Source organism: Dama dama, chromosome 24 (assembly GCF_033118175.1).
Source record: "Dama dama isolate Ldn47 chromosome 24, ASM3311817v1, whole genome shotgun sequence".
Taxonomy (NCBI): domain Eukaryota; kingdom Metazoa; phylum Chordata; class Mammalia; order Artiodactyla; family Cervidae; genus Dama; species Dama dama.
The window spans coordinates 45,182,199-45,202,056 of record NC_083704.1 but is presented as its reverse complement, the minus strand read 5'-3'; the positions used below and the strand labels follow the sequence as shown (position 1 = coordinate 45,202,056).

Below are 19,858 nucleotides of genomic sequence, written 5' to 3'. Positions count from 1 at the left end.
TTTGGCTTTGATGTGTGTTTAAAAGTCACTGGGATCCATTTCAACTTGGTTATTTTGATGCTGTCACATGTAAAAGATTTTTTATTCAAAAAATGTTTTTAATGAGCACCCTAACAGCTGGATATTTTGGAGATACTGTGGCAGGCCCTAGTAAATAACACAAACTAAAAGGGTCATCAGTAGCCATTAATTTTTTTTCCTATTATCTATAATGCAATTATTGGAGTCAGAAATATAACATTCCTTACAGATTTTCTTTTTTAAAATTCAGCCAAACTATAGCATTCGTTCCGTTGAAAGGATCATTCTAGACTCTCTAAAAACCCAGAATCAGCACATACTTTCCCTTTATTATTAACATATAAAGGTCAGAGGCTATTCATAGCACGTCCCTAGTAAAGGTCATCAACAGACCACGTCTGGCCAAAGCCAGTGGCCAATTTCTGGCCTTTACTTAGCCACTTAGCAGTATTTGACAGCATATCATTCCCTCCTCCTTGAATCATTTTTTTCTTTAAAAACACACACACACACACAAACAACACAAGCAAACTACTCTATCCCTCTGCTATTACCCTGTTCTATTTATCAAAATTTGAAACCATCTCATTTATTTTTGTGCATGTTTGTTATCTGTCTTCATCTCTGTGCCTATGAAGGAAGTTCCTGATACATCATAGACACTTCATAAATACCGGATGTCCAACTGACTCCTAGTATCTCCTTGTGACAAATACAGAGACTAAACCTCAGAGGAGTGAAGTGACTTGCCTAATGCTGCACAGTAAGCTCTTAGGCTGAGACAAGATTTGAACCCAAGGCCATGTAACACTGAGCCCAGACTCATGACCATTATACCATTGAAAAGAAGTCCCAGGTAAATGTCCAAGAGCAGAGCTGGTAAACTTTACGGTGAAGGAGTAGATAGGAAATACTGTTGGCTTTGTGTTTTGGGCCTAGAAGCCCTTCAGATTGAATGATGATTTATAGAATGAATAGATTTTACCTCTGTCCTTGTTGGGCTGCACCCAGCTGGGCCTACAAGTCCTGTGCTTCCCCAGTTCTAAGACCAAAGAAAAAGCCTGGAGTCAGTAACAGAGACATCAGTGGTTTAATGAATAAGGGGAGCTTGCATGTCTGAAACAAGGTCCTAGAGCAGCACCCCGCCATGGGCAGTGGATGGCTGGCAAGACATGGCAACAGTCTTTTCTCCCGGGTTGCAGAGGGAGGAGATTACCAGTTATACACAGAGTCCATATCAGGTTGACTCACCAGCTACTGGGGAAACTAGCAGATGTTCTTCCATAAGAACAACAGATAGTGCCTGGGGCAAGCATGAAGGACGGTCAGTCATGTAAGTAGCATGTAGGTGAAGCAGGCACTTGTTGAATAAAGGATATTCAAAGAGAAGAGAACAGCTGCCTTGAGTGGCCTGACCACACAGTCAGCAAGATCACTGAGGGCAAAGGCCAGATGGAGACACCTCGTGCTATGCATGCTCAGGCATGTCCGACTCTTTGCAGCCCCATGGACTGTAGCCCGCCAGGCTCCTCTGTCCACGGAATTCTCCAGGCAAGAATCCTGGGGTGAGTTGCCATTTCCTACTCTATAGGATTTTCCCCACCCAGGAATCTATCCCGTGTCTCCTGCGTCTGCTGCCTTAGCCGGCAGATTCTTTACCACTGATCCACCTGGGAAGCCCACGTAGGCAACTCCTGCAGCTGAAGTAGTCCACTTCCCACAATAGGGAGATGAATAGATTTCTATCAATTGGTACACTTACGAAAAGGAAGCTGAAGCTTGGGCAATTCCCATTCAGTTAGAAAAGAAGTAAAGAAGGATTGGGAATGGTAAAGGCAAACAGTTGAAAACTCTGTGTTATCCCCTTTCCAATTAAGAGGCTTTGTGTCCATGTGGCGAGAGTAAGCAGCCCCCAACGTGAGAGAGAGGAAAATACCTGCTCTCACCTCGTTGGCTCCCACATGCCTGCCCTGCTGAGACTGTCCTTTGGCAACTGCACAAAGAGCCGGAAAAGTGACTCCTTCCCAGCATGAGGACACTTTCAGCTGAGGACAAGAGGAGAGGGCCTTTTATACAGTCATTCACAGAAAGGGACATCCTGTGACCTCATTCTCACTGAAGTAAGTGAGAGCCAAGTGGTTTGCTGCCTCTGGGTTCTGCAGAAACTCTCCCTTTGATGGCACCATTCCACTCCTCCGACACCAAGTCCTCAGCAAGGGCACATCTCCATTTCCAGAAGGGGTGGCCTCCTTGGGACCGGCGGCTCGCTAGGAACACTGGGCAGCACCAGAGGAAAGGAGCAGAAGGAAGAGAAGCCCCACGTGCAATCCTCTGAGTTATTTCAAAGAACCACCCTTTATCAAAAGTAATTCTCTCCAGGGAAAGGTGCTTAGGACAAAAATGTAGTGACGGCAACACGAATCGGATGCCTAGATAGAAAACGTTTCAATGTGCCCATTTGGACAGCACCATTTTGAAGCAATCATTTTGATGATGGTATGAAACTACTTGAAATTTTAGTGCTTAACCTAGAGAAAAATCTAAGTGAACAATTTTGGATCCATGATAGTAATTTATATTTGCCACTTTACTTTTTTTTTGTCTTTCTCCTTAAAGACGTGATGATACCTGTCTTGACTACCACTGCATCCCTAGTGGCCAGTAGAGTACCTCACACATGATTGAAAAGCTAAATGACTATTACTCATATTGCTAAATGTTTACTGAAAAGCTAAATGACTATTACTCATACTGCTGTGATGACTTCTATTTCTAGTACAATCACCAGTTCAGCGAAGACTAGTGCTTAGTAGGTGCATAATAATTTGCAGGGAAAAAATGAACAGCCAACCTCACTACTACTATTATTGCTATTTAACACCTAGTATTACCACCACCGGGGCTTCCCAGGTGGCTCAAGTGGTAAGGAATCTGCCTGCCAGTGCAGGAGATGCAGGAGATGTGGGTTTGATCCCTGGGTCAGGAAGATCCCCTGGAGGAGGAAATGGCAACCCACTCCAGTATTCTTGCCTGAAAAATCCCGTGGACAGAGGCGTCTGGAGGGTAATAGTCCATAGGTTTGCCAAGAGTCGGACACAACTGAGTGACTGAACACACATTACTGCCACGACCCTACCATTACTCAAGTTGGCTCTCTGTTAAAAAACCAATGGGGCTAGCATTATGCAATAACCATCCTCATTTTATAGATGAGAATACAGGCACAGAGAAGTTAAGTAGGTATCCTAAGACAAACGTGAAACAGGTGGTAGAACTAAAATAACGATGTGTTTATTATTACTTTTGGCCAAATAAAGTGGGAGGATTGAGGAACAGACTGAGGATGAAGGAGGCTCTACTTTTGTCTTAAAGCCTCTTTTTGGTCTCTTAAGCACTTTCTTTCTTTGGAAAAGAATCAGGGATCCCTGAAGAAATGGCTGATTTCAGAGCTGGGTCAGGAAATGGACACAGTGATCTAGGAAAGTTTGTCACAGGAATCTATCAAAGACTACTGAGTCATATCAAAATGACTCAAAGCCAACTTGAAAGGGCTCCCACTGGCCAAAGATGGATTAATTTCAACATCAAACAGAACAATGAATATGGTAAAGTGAAACAGATCTACTTTATAAAAATCAGTGAGTTCCATAATGGTACTTTTTAAAATCACTGCTTACTTTTGCAAGTTGTGAGGGTAGCAACTCACGACTGAGAAAATACACAGAAAGAGAGAAAAAATTTTAAGCATTTTCTCTGCCTTTCCTGTATGTACTGCACTTCAAGGTAACCAAACAGGAATTACAAGTCCTTCTTTATGGAGGATTCACAGCTAATAAGAGCAGGAGAAATAAAAGAATTAAAAACTTCCCACTCTGAATCAATTTGCAACAAAGAACAATTGGAAAATAAAGCTGAAAGTACAATTCCATTTATTATGCCATTCCAGAATATGAAATACATACAAAACCTTTGCACTGAAACCTATAAAGCATTGCAGACAGAAATTAAAGAGCAAAATAAATGGAAAGATATAGCATATTCATGGATTGAAGGATTCAATATTGTCAAAATCGCATTTCTCTCAAAAATCAATCTGAAGTTTCAATGCAATTCCAATCAAAATCCCAGTAGGACTTTTTGTAGAAATTGACAAACTGATTCTAAAATTTATTTGAAACACAAATGAACTAAAAGAGCCAAAACAGTTTTAATAAAGAACTACAGAGTTGGAGAACTCACACCACTTGATTTTAAGACTGACTATAAAGCCACACTAATCAAAACAGTGTGTTATTAACAAAAGGATACACAAATGAATCAAGGGAACAGATTGAGGAGTCCAGAAATAGACTTACACAGAGATGGTCAATTTATTTTTGACAACAATGCAAGGTAATGCAATGGGGGAATACAGTATCTTTTTGATAATACTGCTAGAACAACTGGGTACCATATTGGGGGGGTGGGGAGTAGCAGAATGCTGACCCTTACTTTATACCATACATAAATATTCCATCAAAATAGATCATAGACCAAACTTTTAGGATAAATCATAGGAAAAAAAAATCTTTGCAACCTTGAACTAGAACACGATTTCTTAGGAACAAAAGGAATGATAAGTGAAAATTTAAAATTGCTTTTTAAAAGCCACTGTCATGTAACAGAGGAAAACATCTGCAGCATACATATCTGACGAAGGATTTGTATGCAGAATACATAAAGAACTCCTATAAATCAAAGAAAAAAAAAAGAGGCAAAGATGTGAAGATACTTCACAAAAGAGTTTATACAGATGGCAAATAATAACATGAAAACATGATCAACATCATCAGTTATTAGGAAATACAAATTAAAACTGAAATGAGATTAAATTAAAATTTAGAAGAGCAACCTTCCCAAGGGTTGGCAAGGATGTAGAACCATTGCAAGGCTGATAAATTGATTCTGTGAATGTAAAATGGTACAACCACTTTGAAGAAGTGTTATGCCGTTTCTTTAAAATTTTCCATGTATTCATAATACACAACTCAGACACTTCACTCTCCAGTATCTGTTTATCCAAGAGAAATAAAAATATGCCCACAAAAATATCTGTACTACAAGTAGTTTTATTCATAATAATCCAAACCTGTAAACAACCCTAACGTAAACCAATGAATGAATACACAAAATGAATAAATTGACAAAATGAGGGCTGCCTATATAATAGAATGGTTGTGAGCAATAAAAAAACAAACTAGTAATACATGCAATTGCACAGATAATTATCTAAATCATACTCACTGAAGGAAGCCAGACACAAAAGAATACATATCATATGACTCAATTTATTAAAAATTCTAGAAAATGCAAAAAAAAATCCCTAGCGACAGAAAATAAATTAATAGTTGCCTGAAAGCTGGGACTAGGGGGAGGGAATGACTACAATATGAAACGAGGGAACTTTTCAGGGCGATAGAAATGTTCTGCATCTTAATTGTGGTGGTGGTTTCACTGGCACATCCCTCTTTTAAAACTCACTGAACTACACATTTTACATGAGCACAGTTTATTACATACAAATTAAACCTAAGTTGAGCTTTTTAAAAGATTTCTACCAAAGCAAAAACACACAAAAATCTGACAATCTGTGTGAATCCATTCATGTGAAGTAAAAAAAAAATAGGCGAAATCAATGCGTGGTAATAGAACAGTTGCTATTTTGGAGGGCAATTGACACATAACGACTGGACAACTTCTGGGGTGCTAGAGATGTCGCTGTCTTTATCTGTGTAGTAGTTACATGGACAGTTCATTTTCTAAGCATTCATTGAGCACTTAAGTCGGGCACTTTTGCTGTATTTCTGTTACTTCAATAAATAAAAAGTAGAGGACTGTTAGAAATTAGCAGACAATAACCAAATGCAATGTATGAATACTGTACAGCATGTGATCTGAAAAACTCAACTGTAAAAAATTTATAGAGAATGAAAGAAAACTGAACATGAACTACTTATTAGATATTAAAGAATCATCATTCACTTCATTGTGTGTGTACTATAGTTACAGCTCTTATCTGTTAAAGAAACATAAAAGAGTACTTATAGGTGAAATTATATGATATATAGGATTCACTTTAAAGCAATGATCCCTAACCTTTTTGGCACCAGAAACTAGTTTCGTGAAAGACAATTTTTGCACAGACAAAGGGCTTGGGAATGGTTTCAGGATGATTCAAGCGCATTCCATTTATTGTGTACTTTATTTCTCTTATTATTACATCAACTCTACTTCAGATCATCAGGCATTAGATCCCAGAGGTTGGAGACCCCTGCTTTAAAGTATTTCAGGAAAAATATATATATAGTCATTTCTATTTTTAAAAAAGTAAAAAAAAAAAAGAATGTAAAGTGAGGGTAAAGTTCAGGGATGGGGCAGAGAGTCAGAGAATGTGTGCCGATATCTATCGTGCATATGACCAAAATCCTGTTCTTTGCACTCTGCAGATCAAAATGTTCACATCAAAATGGCTGCATCAAAATGTCCTGCTTCAGAACACACATTGCAAGAAAGGTCTCAGGGGCCCAGAAACATGACAGGAGGAACAGAATGAAATTTAAGAGAGTCCAATTAGGGTCTGAATGACAGCCAGGCAGATATATGATGACAAACAGTGCCCTTCCTTCCTCCGGAGACAGGTCTATTTTGAGCCCAAAGTGAGGAAAGGGAGTGCATGTTATCCAGGGGATTTCACCACTGTTCTTCTGGTCCCCAGTTATCACCAGCTGAGAAGCCTACCCAGGTATTAGGAGGGGGAGAATAAAACAGGAAGCAGAAAACAGACTCTGATGGTATCAGTCAGAATCTCAGCAGACAGAAGTCACATTCGACTGCAACTTTGAAGACAATTAAATATAGGAACTCCTTTCAGAGGTGCAGGTAGGGTCACAAGTTAAGGATGCTCAGATACCTGGGACTATCTACCTGCAGCATGAGGTCTTTACCTCCCTTAGTCTAAAAGAGCAAAGGGAGGCAATGTGTCACCAGAGCCTCATGAGATAAGTGAGGCTGCAACCACCACCAAGAGCTGGAGATGTGGAGGGAAAGGGAGGCTGCGGAGAAAATGCCCTCCTACTGCCTTCTCTCTTTCTGTCACCTCATCTATTTCCAGGATCTCCCAGTGACTGAAACAAACTAGAAACTGCAGTCATGGCAACCCAGGTGATCCAGTCTACCGAGGTCAGTCTCCTGGGTCAAAGAGTGGGGAAGGGCAAGTTGTCTAACAGACTAGGAGGCAGAGGATGGAGAATTCCTCCCATGGAGTAGATAAGGTCTTCAAATCTGCAAACAGAACTTATGGCCATTTGATGAAATCTCTAATTCAGCAGGACCTACAGCTTCAGATCCTTAGTTAAAATGGGAATATTTCTAAGCATTTTACAGGTGGCCTGAGAACAAGAAATTGAAGATTGTTTCACAGTTATATACACAGAACATTCCGTTAAGTAGCCCCACCTGCTCAGACTTTGACTTGTAAATTAAAGTTTTCTTCTACATAAAATACTTCCAAGTTACATGGACAGAAAAGTAGAGAAAGCTGGTTGTATTTTCCATGGGCCTTTAACCATCATTCTATTAAAGAAAAGTCAGAGTCAAGTCACCATGGGCGGAAACCCAACTCCAAGGACTGATGGGGAGGAGCAGCACCTTGTGAGGCTAAGGATGGAATCCTTCTGGCCAACTAGTCCCTTAAGGACTGGCCTTGCCCTGCCCTCCCATGGACAACTCCTAGCACTGCTACCCTTACTCCCAGGGCGTGGGGGACTGCTTTGGTTAGTGACACCAATGCTGTTTCCTCGCACCGCGGGCTTTGCATCAAACGTGTCCTCTACACTTAACATGCTTCTCTCCATTCTCCTGCAAACGCCTACTTCCATCTCAACTCTCACTTCCCAAGGAAAGCTTTGCCTTCCCTAATGAGCTCAAAAACCCCAGGGCACACTCCAGTAAGACCCAGAACGTTTTCTTCATGGGAGAACTTTCACATACTTTGGTATGACTTTCTGTCTACTTGGCTGAATCGTTAGTTTCACGTGGTAAGGATTGTGTGTGCCTTTATGTGCCATCATGTACTATCTGGCTCGTGGGAGGCACCAATTATTGATGAATGAATGAGTCTTCACTACAAAAGAACATTCTTCCATTCAAGGAATAGTCTGAATTTTGTTTTATTCTTTTAATGCAATACTGTAGGGGTTTTTTTGTCCCCAGAACTAAATTACAGGGAACTTTCAATTAGCTGATAGTTTCTACCCCACTTTTTTCTTATATCCTGTTTAAGAAAATAATATTTAATGAAATTTTAAAAAAAATAATGTTTAAATTATGCTTAAGATTCACATATATCCAACTTAATTTCATAGACTGTAATTTATATAACTGCTGTTTTAAGAAATTACTTATAAGTACTTCAGAAAAGAAAAAAAAAAAAACACATCCTAGGTCCTATTTACTAATGCAGGAAGTTAACCACACAATTCTTTAAAGGTTTTCAAGAGGAGCTGAAACCCAAAGGACTTTAGAATTCTCAATTAATCTAGAATGAGTGGGTATATTCTGGATAAGTGAGGTTTTATTGGAACTCAAGCCCAGTTTTAAAAAAGGTCTTAAAACTTTGATTCTAATGGTAAGCAATAAATTCTTCTAGGATTTCAATGCTTAAGTGCCTCTTTTATGACTAATAAAATCAGTCAAATTTCCATTTTGTTTTATATCCAATTCAAAATCTATTTGTCACATGTGTCAGGAGCTATATACTCATGTATCCTGTCTGGTACCTTATTTATCTCTGAATCCCCATAAAGTTTAGCTGAGCGAACTGCACTTAGACTTACTCAGAAAGGGTGCAGTGAATGAATGACAAGAGAGTAGAAAAGGAAGCTGACATTTGTTGAACACATTATGTGGTAGCTGCTTCGCAAGGAGTTTTACGTAACAATGACAAAGCTTAGTAAGTTTTATGTCAGGGAAGTGAAAGTCACTCAGTGGTGTCTGACTCTTTGCAACCCCATGGGCTATACAGTCCATGAAATTCTCCAGGCCAGAATACTGGAGTGGGTAGCCTTTCCCTTCTCCAGAGGATCTTCCTCCCAACCCAGGGATCAAACCCAGGTCTCCCACATTGCAGGCAGATTCTTTACCAGTTGAGCCACAAGGGAAGCCCAAGAATTCTAGAGGGGGTGCTACTCTAATGCTCTATACGTGATCTCATGTGATAAGGTACTTTGCCCAGACACAAAGAGATTAAGTAATTTGTTGAAGGCTACACAGCCAGAGCTGGGATTTGTTTCCAAGCTTTTAGCAGTTGTCATTCTGCCTTCTCTTCCTGATCTATCTCATTTTAATCTTGACAATCCAAGAAGCAGGAAGACACTGTTCAAAAACTTCATCTTCAGACATGAAACCTTTACTATAAATGAAATGTTAAGTAGAGTTCAGTATCAGGCACAATGAAAAAGAGCTGCTCTTGGCTTACCAGGGGTGATGAACATAGAATGCCACCCAGCCTCTCCAAGTTCTGACACTGCATTTGAATAAGTTCTGGCAATCTCTGCAGCAAAATTTGGTAAACATTATAAATTAAGAAACTGGACTTGAAATACCAAGATTTCCCAAGGTTAATCATCTAATAAATCATGGAGCAGTAACTTAAACCTTGATTAACTTGACTCCAATGCTTACTTACACATGTGGACAGATGAATGTTGCATAATAGTGATTTTAAAACATTTAAAACTAACCCTAAGTTCTCCTTGTATTTGGAAAATTTTCACACAAAGAAAGATTTGGAAGTTTACACATTGTTTCTAAGTTACCCAAGATAAAATACACCAGAAGATATGATTTATTTGTTAAATGAATAATAATGTGGCAAACACTTGGCAAAACCCCCTGACTGTACCAAGTAAATCCTAGATCTAGGATCACAAATGCAAAAATGTGTTTTGATGAAACCAAGCTACTTGTATTCTTCTTTCCATGTACATGCTATGCACACATAACCTTGCAGTCAGGTTTTTTTTTTTTTTTAAAGAAAATATGTATATATATATATATTATATATATATATATATACACACACACACACACACACACACACATACGTGACCATATTTTCCCACTAACTTTCCCAAGTAATGCCCAGTTCTAGAATAATGTTGGGTTCCAAATACAGTGTGAATACAGAAAGTGGAAGCTTCAAAACCATGTACTAGTCAAACTGCTATCCTTGCCCCTGTCTCTCCCCATCCCAGCCTGGCTCTGCTTCACACTGAAAACCTGCAGTGGGGTGATGACCATGGGGTTTTTCTCCTTCTCCGCCACATCCCCCTTGCTGTTCCCTCACTTCACTGTGTATTATTCAGACTCTCCCAAGGTTGAAGGACTTAGAGGAGAGGAGAGCTCTTCCTCGTGCAGCTTCTGTTACAAGCTGGCTTTGCTCTCTCTGGGTCTCTGCTGTCTGGGTATGTATCCAGGAGTCATGTCTATATCTGGCAGATAATGAGAGCTCATGTTGAACTCTCCTGAGGGACTGAGGGACTCTGTAAAGGTTTCCCAGAGGTTCTAGGTTGTTGTTTGTGACCCTCTTCCCATGGAGGAATCTGCCTTGGACCTATCCTATCACTATACCTGTCAGGATACCTATCAGTATCCTAGCCTTCTGTTACATAATGAACTAGACTCAAAATGATTCCTCCTTGTCTCTCTCCTCTGCAGAGTACATATCTGGTCCCTAGGAAACTCATATCTCATGCCCTGAACAAAAATTGGGAAAGCAGGCGAGTTCCCACACAATTGGCCAACCTGTCTTTGCCTTGCGTTTCAGATTTCCTAGGGTGAGTTAGACCCCAGTGTGTGGCCCAATCTAAATTCCTCAGGCTTGATTCAGACATTGGGCCTCCGGGTCCTCCAAATGCAAGAAGTACAATTCGGAGCTCTCTGATTAGTCCTCTTGATGACCTCCTCTGACCTTGACATTACAAGACAGTACTCACTACTGTTTCTCCCAAAAGGTGGTGACAATTCATTGCATGACCCTGGGTCTCTCCAAAGAAACTTTGTCTCTAATCTCCTCTTGACTCAAATATTCAAAAGCCAGGGGGCAGGCTCCAGACAGTCTACATATGCAAGAGCTGGTCTTTCAATAGCTAGTTTACAGGTGCCTCAGTGGAAACTGAGACAAGAAGAGACCCATTCGAACAGCCAGTTCCCTACCTGCCCATACATACATATGTGTATATGACATTTTATATCAAATACATAGTAACAATTTCAACCAGTTAAGGGTGATATAAGAGCCCTCAGTTCAGTTCAGTTCACTTGCTCAGTCATGTCTGACTCTTTGCGACCCCGTGAATTGCAGCACACCAGGCGTCCCTGTCCATCACCAACTCCCGGAGTTTACTCAAACTCATGTCCATCAAGTCGGTGATGCCATCCAGCCATCTCATCCTCTGTCATCCCCTTCTCCTCTTGCCCCCAATCCCTCCCAGCATCAGGGTCTTTTCCAATGAGTTAACTCTTCGCATGACGTGGCCAAAGTTTTGGAGTTTCAGCTTCAGCATCAGTCCTTCCAATGAACACCCAGGACTGATCTCCTTTAGGATGGACTGCTTGGATCTCCTTGCAGTACAAGGGACTCTCAAGAGTCTTCTCCAACACCACAGTTCAAAAGCATCAATTCTTCAGTGCTCAGCTTTCTTCACAGTCCAACTCTCACATCCATACATGACCACTAGAAAAAGCATAGCCTTGTCTAGACGGACATTTGTTGGCAAACTAATGTCTCTGCTTTTTAATATGCTATCTGGGTTGGTCATAACTTTTCTTCCAAGAAGTAACTGTCTTTCAACTTCATGGCTGCAATCATCATCTGCAGTGATTTTGGAGCCCCCAAAAAATAAAGTCTGACACTGTTTCCCCATCTATTTCCCATGAAGTGATGGGACCAGATGCCATGATCTTAGTTTTCTGAATGTTGAGCTTCAAGCCAACTTTTTCACTCTCCTCTTTCACTTTCATCAAGAGGCTCTTTAGTTCCACTTCACTTTCTGCCATAAGGGTAGTGTCATCTGCATATCTGAGGTTATTTATATTTCTCCCAGCAATCTTGATTCCAGCTTGTGCTTCTTCCAGCCCAGCGATTGTCATGATGTACTCTGCATATAAGTTAAATAAGCAGGGTGACAATATAGAGCCTTGACGTACTCCTTTTCCTATTTGGAACCAGTCTGTATGTCCGTGTCCAGTTCTAACTGTTGCTTCCTGACCTCTATACAGGTTTCTCAAGAGGCGGGTCAGGTGGTCTGGTATTCCCATCTCTTACAGAATTTTCCACAGTTATTGTGATCCACACAGTCAAAGGCTTTGGCATAGTCAAAAAAGCAGAAATAGATGTTTTTCTGGAACTCTCTTGATTTTTCGATGATCCAGTGGATGTTGGCAATTTGATCTCTGGTTCACCTCTGCCTTTTCTAAAACCAGCTTGAACATCTGGAAGTTCACGGTTCACGTATTGCTGAAGTCTGGTTAGGAGAATTTTGAGCATTATTTTACTAGTGTGTGAGATGAGTGCAATTGTGTACTGGTTTGAGCATTTTGGATTGCCTTTTTTTGGGACTGGAATGAAAACTGACCTTTTCCAGTCCTGTGGCCACTGCTGAGTTTTCCAAATTTGCTGGCATATTGAGTACAGCACTTTCACAGCATCATCTTTCAGGATTTGAAATAGCTCAACTGGAATTCCATCACCTCCACTAGCTTTGTTCGTAGTAATGCTTTCTAAGGACCACTTGACTTTGCATTCCAGGATGTCTGGCTCTAGGTGAGTGATCACACCATCGTGATTATCTGGGTCGTGAAGATCTTTTTTGTATAGTTCTTCTGTGTATTCTTGCCACCTCTTCTTAATATCTTCTGCTTCTGTTAGGTCCATACCATTTCTGTCCTTTATCGAATCATTCTTTGCATGAAATGTACCTCTAATTTTCTTGAAGAGATCTCTAGTCTTTCCCATTCTGTTGTTTTCCTCTATTTCTTTGCACTGATCACTGAGGAAGGCTTTCTTACCTCTCCTTGCTATTCTTTGGAACTCTGCATTCAGTGGGAATATCTTTCCTTTTCTCCTTTGTTTTTCACGTCTCTTCTTTTCACAGCTATTTGTAAGACCTCCTCAGACAGCCATTTTACTTTTTTGCATTTCTTTTCCTTGGGGATGGTCTTAATCCCTGTCTCCTGTACAATGTCAGGAACTTCCATCCATAGCCCTAGCACTCCCTAATTCAATAGTAATCATCAGCTCTCACTGATCACTGCTGATTTGTGTGATCACCACCATTACGAAAGATTTTATAACCAAAAGCATACCTTGAGAATTTTCCATTTCATACATTCTCAGATTAGAAAAAAATCTATTTGAAATATGCAGACTTAAACTAACATTGCAAAATATTCCTTATACATTAAATTACTCTCAAATTACTAGCTGTCGGTGACATCCCTGATAGTGAGTGCCCAGGGTTTCCCTGGTGGCTCAGATGGTAGAGTGTCTGCCGGCAAAGAGGGAGACTTGGGTTTGATCCCGGGGTTGGGAAGATCCTCTGGAGGAGGAAATGGCAACCCACGCCAGTACTCTTGCCTGGAAAATCCCATGGGTGGAGGACCCCCAGTAGGCTACCGTCCATGGGATCGCAAAGAGTCGGACACAACTGAGTGGCTTCACTTTCTTTACATTTTACAACTTTTACAAAAGCCCAGATGGTCAGAAAGAACTTTACCAAATTTGGATCAAATTTTTAATAGAATGATTTTTAATTATTTTTAAACAACCAGCTCAGAGTTATAGTCTAAAAAGCTACTTAACAGTATTTGCAGCTAAGAGAACATGCAATTACCAGAAAAATCTAGTGAAGTCCTAGTTCTTATATCCTAAGGTGAAAAATAATGTGGGAAAACAATGTAAAAAAATTATATATATATATATATATATATATATATATAAATCACAAAGTGAAAATGTGATATTAAATCTAGTTTGTCCATGTCCATCTGAAAGCATTCTGTAAACTGCCTAAGTTTAAAAATAATAATTCTCTAGTATACAGTTAAGTCAGATGTCTAACCATCATCCTTTTATCTGGGGCTGCTGAAAAATAAACTTTAGATCTATTCACAATAAAACATAAGGTACTTCCAGACTCAATTCCTTTTAAGAGTTTTTCCTTCCATATATGCTCAAAGATCTATAACAACTAGATTAATGAGCCAAAAAGTACATTTTAAAAGATTCTCTAAGAGGATTTTATAAAAAGTAGAATTTGATTATGTTTTAGGAGAGGAAATTTCTTTAACCTAGAGGGAGTCAGCAAATGTGAAATCACAAAAAATATTCAGATTTTTGAAAGGAAAAAACCTCACCAATGGTCTGAGAAGGAGGAGGGTGAAATTATTTAATTACTCAGAGTAATGAAAGCTGGAGGGTAAAGATTGGGGAAAAACACATAAGATAACTGTTTCACTACCTTCACTTGGCCTTGATTTAAATCAGAACACTTTCTGCCCTGTATTACTCCAAACAATTTACCAAAAAGGAAAATATTCTAAGTAACCCAAAGCACAAGTAGCAAAAACTTCAGTGTTATCATACAGCAATTATGATGCTCTAGTTTATGTTTCAAATAGTCCAGAATTGCATATGCTCACGAAGTGGTCCTGGGTGCAGCAGGGGCTCTTCATTTTAATGCAACACTGATTTTCCCAGCAGTTTTCCTCTGCCACCGCATATCTTTCTTTCATAACTCTACGTGGTCCTCCATAGAAATATCCCTTTAACCATGAACACTCAGGAAAACAAACCCCCCTGTACCAGTGGAAAGGCATGTGAAAGAATCCAGTATCTTTACTTTCTGCAGAACAAGGCAAAAAATATTTCTTTCAGGGTCACCATCCAATTGAGCTGAGTGTTTTAATGTTGATACTCTGCAGCAGGTAATTTAATTTGTTTTTAGGAAGGATGAGAATTAAAAGCAACACAAAGAGTAATAATGAATCAGGGGCTAGAATTTTCTCCAAAGTTAGAAACTTTAAATATAGACTCCTTAAATTAGGAAGGGCCTCAACACTGAGGAAATGATTTTGCAGAGGGAAGTGAGAGAAACCGTAAGTGATCTGTCTACAGCCTCCTAGAAGGAATGAATCTCTCGCCCCCGTCAAGAGTTCCTTCCACGACCATGCTTTTTCCTTTGCCCTTTCCTTCTGCCTCTTAATCTCTCTGACAAATGCTCAAAGCATCATTTAAATTAGTCCCCTACTCAAAATAACAAGGACTTGCCAAAGAAAGGCAAAGTTTGAGATACAGATTCCAATTAAGTACCTCTGATTTCTGGATAACTCAAGTCTTCCAGTAATTAACTCCAGCAGCATGTGTTATTTATTTATACTCAACCCTTTTTCTATAAACAACTTGATATGCTTGCAGAAATATATAAAATGCAACCAGCTAAAAATAAATACAATGGGGAAATTATCACAAAGTGGGGGGAAAGAAAAGGATAAAGCTAGCCTATTAAAAGCACCAACAGTAGGATCTTGTGGAAAGGACAAGTATCGAAATTCCAAAAGAAATCTCCTGGAGAAACTGTCTTACACCAAGAAAGCAACTTATATAACTGGTGGCTTGTAGCAAATATCATAAGCAATGCAATAACAGTGAAGTATCAGAGGGACTTCCCTGGCAGTCCAGTGGTTAGGACTCCGCCCTTTCAATGCACAGGGGTGTGGGTTCAATCCCTAGTTGGGGAGCTAAGACCCTACATGCTTCATGGCCAAAAGACCAAAACATAAAACACAAGTAATATTGTAACAAATTCAATAAAGACTTAAAAAAAAATAGTGACCCACCAGAAATAAACTGTGGGTTGAAATGAAATGTTAATAAGAGTTTGTGAGTAGGGATGAGGCACAGATTTATCTTTTAAAGTCTTAATATGCTGGTTTTGGATTTCTGAAGTAGGTCATTCCTGAGCCTTGCAAGGTTAGAAAGAAAAAAAGCTGAAAGGAGAAGAAAGAGGAGAAAGTTACAGAGTAGGGGGAGACAGAGGAAACAATGACAGGTTGATGTCAACCTAGGCATCATTTGTTAAAGAACCAAAAATAATTTATCGCATAATTGGAGGCTCAAATTCATACATCACCTGAACTCAGTTGCACTTTTGCTATGTTATAATGCAATATAGTGTAAATCAATTGGCTCAGAATTTAAAATTAGAGCCCAATTACCTGTGTAAGGGGATCATAAATCCAACTTGTATTTTTCTAACAGGGTTAACAACTCATGATGCCCACTTAAACTCGGGAAAATCAATTTTCTGAGCTTAAGAGCAATTGTGTGTTGGTTTTTTTTTTTCACCCTGGTCTACAGCCCCAGGTTGAAACGCTCAGGGTAATGAATATAGTGACTGGGGGAGGGTAGGAGTCTCGAGTAAAGATAACAAACACAGAGCATTGAATATGTTCAAAACACCAACCACACGTAGGAAAAACAGGATTGGGGGCACTTACGTGTAACAGGCAACCAGAACCTGGACACCTGCTATTCGGTGATGGAGTGAAGGCAAAACACTCCTACTGTTTTTCCAGTTCAGCAAAAATTTCCCTAGGGATAAAGAGGAAGATGAAATAGTAAGGGCAGAGCTTGCACTCCTGCTAAGAGCATAGCAGAACCAGGCCTGCCTGACTGAGGTCACACTTGCATGAAACCCAGAGGGTCCCCTCTCAGGGGGGTTTGCTGGCCTTCTCTTCTACTGAAAACATCTGAAGGAACACTGTGTGGAGAGCAAAGGGCAGTGGAATAAAGCTGCGGTGATGGAGGTGGAAGCATCAGTAGGAACAGCCTTCAAGGAGGATGGTTCAGCACCGCAGGTGCCTGTTCATATATCCTACGTGCCCACCCATGATATCACACATTCTGACACTGAAATTCCATCTCCATGAAATTCTGCTTGAGAAACAATTGAACCAGGTTGCACACACATACATACAATGTTCCTCATTGCAGTGTTGCTTCTAAGAAGTTGGAAGCAGGCTAAAAATGCATCAAGGGGAATTATTTAAGTAAATTTAGACAATTTAATGATGTACGTAAATTTAAGCATTTCACCCTACAGGGCAATACTATGCTGGAAATGCAGATGATGATGTAAAATTCTAAGGACACAGCACACTGTAAGATAACATTACAAAAGAGTGTTACTGGCTATGTTGATTTTGAATGTTGTATATGTGCGCACAAGTGAAGCAGACAGTCTGAGAGAAAATACCTTCACATATTAGTTAAGGTCGTTACTGTGTGGTGGAATGCTAAATCATATTTATTTTTCAAAAAACTTCTCCTGTGGTGTTGGATTTTTTAATTTTAATTTTATAAAAATGGCAGGTATTCCTTTCATAATCTGAAAAAAAAACTACTATAGCAGTTTCTATTTTGGATTTTTTTTTTTTAATAAAGAGGACAAGAGGAAGAGTAGCAATATATAGAAAAGGCAAAAGCCCATGTGGCCCACGAGGCTTTCCCTGAACAAAGCACTAGCACCAGTCCCAAAAAAGATTTCTGTTTTTACACAAAATTCCACTGACTATACATATTATTGAGGAGGGGAAACAAATGCACCAAAACAAATCATCTGTCCACCTTACCTTTGTATTCTGTGGGTAAAAATACCCCAGTCCGTACTATGCTTCTGAGAGCAAAGGATGTCCCTCCAAGACCCAAAATACAGCTAGAAATCTCGGCAATTGTGCCTTTTACACCAGGCTTATTAGTGTCTCTGTTTTTCTCATCTTACAAATGGACATGTAAATCTACTACTTCACAAAGCCAAAGTGCTCTTTTTAAAGCACAGAAAATAGCAAAGTAACATACCAGTAGAACGCATGCTTCTCACTGAGTCATTTCTGTATTTCAGTTTCATCTGCTCTATGCCAGGGTAAGATATTTGCAAACTCATAGCAGAAGAATTATAAGGACGTTTGAGACCATCCGATGCAATGCTCTCATTTTTCACAAGAGAAAACTCAGAACAGTCACCAAGTGAGTCAGTCAGGACTAAAGCTGAGGGTCGGCCTCACAGTCTACTGTTTATCACTTCATCTCTAATTCCAGTCAAAGATACAACTGTGTTTCCCCTTTCTAGAGAATCTGAATATTTCTGTAGCTAATGTTGACATAAATCAGACTTTGTGAGATAGAGAAACAGAGAGAAAAGCAGCAAACCTAACATAATATACCAGCTAGCTTTTCCAGATACATCTGAGAGATAGTTTCAATAATGGAAAACACTTCATACACTGCTTTATAGAATCCACTCTCGATTCTGTGATAGAAAAAGGTAAAGAGTTCACATGGAGAAGCCATATGGGTCATTTGGTGGCATTTTTAAAAGGTTTACTTTCAGACATGCATGATTTAAAGTGTTTTTCCTTTTTCTCCTCTCAAACCCAAGCATATTCAGTATAAAATACCTGGAAAATACAACAAAATATTTAATGAGTAGAGAAAGAAAATATATCACACTATTCTACCAACAAAAGACAACCACAGTTAAAATTTCAGCATAGTTCCTTCTTGTTTTTTCTTTCTTTTCAAATGGTTGATATATATGTCATTAATATATATGTCATTAATGTATATGTCATTAATATATATATAATATGTCATTAATATATATATTAATATATATGTCATTTCTAGATTTCCTTTTCATCTAAATTACATCTAAGCATTTAAATAGTTAACAGCTATTTGTAAACATCCTTTTAATGTATGGACTGTATTCCATGGTATAGATTTTATATTTTTTTTATATTTTTATATTTTTTATATTTTTATATTTTTTATATTTTTTTCTGTATGTTATGTAATTTAGGGTTTTGCTATTGAGGGCAGGAGGAGAAGGGGACGACAGAAAATGAGATGGTTGGATGGCATCATCGACTCAATGGACATGGGTTTGGGTGGACTGCTGGAGTTGGTGATGGACAGGGAGGCCTGGCGTGCTGCAGTTCATGGGGTCACAAAGAATCGGACACAACTGAGCAACTGAACTGAACTGATAATGTTGTAATGAGCATTTGAAAAATAAACCTCCATCTTAATCCTTGATTATTTTCTTAATTTTAATTCCTAAAGTGGGGAACCAGTAGCTTAAGTATTATAAACATTTTAAAGTATTATAAACATTTGAAAGTTGGTACCAGATTTTCTTGTTTGTACCAAAGGTATATAAAAGTATTCATCTTATCGTGCTTTCCCAGTAATTATCATATTTTTAAACCTTTGTTCATCTTACCCTATTTTAATTTGACTCTGTCATTGAACAGCATCATATATTTGTTACAAATTGTGTTTCTCATTTGGAACATCTACTCTTGAGGTCTTTGCCCATTTATCTATTGAGTAAGAAGGGAAACATTTTTATTGAAGACATCCAATTATGTTTTCTTTAATAAATAAAATAAAATACAACTTTTAAGCAAGATAGTAGCCTTTCTGAATTCACTAAAGCCTAACAAAACAAAACTCCTTGCAAAATCAGTTAAGAGACATAGAGAAAATAGCAGAACGCTTTTTTTCCCCCATAAGTATATGTTCTATGGGCTCCATTTAGTAAGTGATATGTTTGTGCAACTTTCTGTGACTGCTGATCAAGTGTCAGATTAACAAACTGTTGAAAATAAAATGAAAAGCTGGAGGATGTGGCTTATGAAAAATCACACTCTCTTTTTTAAAAGAACGTGCTCTGGT

At 39.1% G+C, this 19,858-nt stretch overlaps 1 protein-coding gene across 20 annotated transcripts in view; it reads right to left on the bottom strand.

The window, feature by feature from the left end:
- FHIT (fragile histidine triad diadenosine triphosphatase) overlaps positions 1-19,858 on the bottom strand; it is a 1,512,191-nt gene that overhangs the window by 889,507 nt on the left and 602,826 nt on the right. For 15 of the 20 annotated variants that reach the window (XM_061128197.1, XM_061128194.1, XM_061128183.1 and 12 more), the window contains one exon: positions 16,618-16,711. The exons of 3 other annotated variants lie outside the window; for them this stretch is intronic. The gene's annotated coding sequence lies outside the window, so the exon portion shown is untranslated. Of the gene's footprint in view, positions 1-1,006; positions 1,064-16,617; positions 16,712-17,751; positions 17,878-19,858 lie in introns of those variants that run through there. 2 more of the 20 variants (XM_061128188.1, XM_061128196.1) reach the window with 2 other exon arrangements.